This window comes from Orycteropus afer, unplaced genomic scaffold (genome assembly GCF_000298275.1).
Source record: "Orycteropus afer afer isolate SDZICR_OR568_19922 unplaced genomic scaffold, OryAfe1.0 scaffold00017, whole genome shotgun sequence".
Classification (NCBI taxonomy): Eukaryota; Metazoa; Chordata; class Mammalia; order Tubulidentata; family Orycteropodidae; genus Orycteropus; species Orycteropus afer.
The window spans coordinates 18,316,602-18,317,913 of record NW_006921604.1 but is presented as its reverse complement, the minus strand read 5'-3'; positions in this window follow the sequence as shown (position 1 = coordinate 18,317,913).

Sequence of the window (1,312 nt, the reverse complement as noted above, 5' to 3'; positions counted from 1 at the left end):
TTTCCCTTTAGAGTGATGTCTTTGCCTGGTTTTGGTATCAAGGTTATGCTTGCTTCATAAAATGAGTTAGGGAGGATTCCATCCTTTTCTATTTTTTGGAATAGTTTGAGTAGGATTAGTATCAGTTCTTCTCTGAATGTTTGGTAGAATGCTCCAGTGAAACCGTCTGGCCCAGGACTTTTTTTAGTTGGTAATTTTTGAGGACCTGTTCAATTTCTTCTTTTGTGATGGACTTGTTCAACTTCTCCACATGAGTCTGTGTTAGTTTAGGTAAGTGGTGTGTTTCTGGAAATCTGTCCATTTCTTTGAGATTTCCAAATTTGTTGGAGTACAGTTCTTCATAGTATCCTGACATTATTCTTTTTTTTTTCAGTTGGTTCTGTTGTGATGTCACCCATTTCATTTCTTATTTGTGTTATTTGTATTCTCTCCTTCTTTTCCTTTGTTACATTTGCCATTGGTTTGTCAATTTTATTGATCTTTTCAAAAAACCAACTTCTGGTCTTGTTGATTTTTTTTCTATTGCCCTTCTATTCTCTTTTTCATTGATTTCTGCTCAAATCTTGATTATTTCCTTTCTTTTGGTGACTGCAGGCTTTTCTTGCTGTTTTTTTTCCTAACTGTTGGAGATGTTGGTTTAAAGTGTTGATTTTGTCTCTTTCTTCTTTTTTGAAATGTGCATGTATTGCTGTAAATTGGCCTCTGATCACTGCTTTTGCTCTGTCCCAAAGATTTTGGTATGTTGTATTTTCATTCTCATTTGATTCAAGGAATTTTTGAATTTCTATTTTTATTTCTTTTCTTACCCAGTCTTTCTCAAGGAGGGTATTTTTTAGTGTCTATGTTTTTACTCTTTTGCTGTTGATCTTCCTATTCTTGATTTCTATTTTGACAGCATTATGATCTGAGAAGATGCTTTGCAGTATATTTCAATGTTTTTAAACTTATTAAGGCTTGCTTTATGGCCTAATATATGGTCTATCATGGAAAATGTTCTATGTGCACTAGAGAAGAATGCATATTGTACTGTTGTTGGGTGAAGTACTCTGTAGATGTCTGTAAGACCAAGTTGGTGAATTGTATTGTTTAGCTCTTCTACATCTTTGTTGAGTTTCTTTCCAGTTGTTCCATCTTTCAATAAAAGTGGTGTATTAAAGTCTCCCACTATGACTGTGGAGTCATCTGTATGACTTTTCATTTTTTTTAAAGTCTGATTTATGTATTTTGGGGCTCTTTCATTGGGTTCATAGATATTTATTATGGTTATATCTCTATGTTCAATTGATCCTTTAATCATTATGTAATGTCCTTC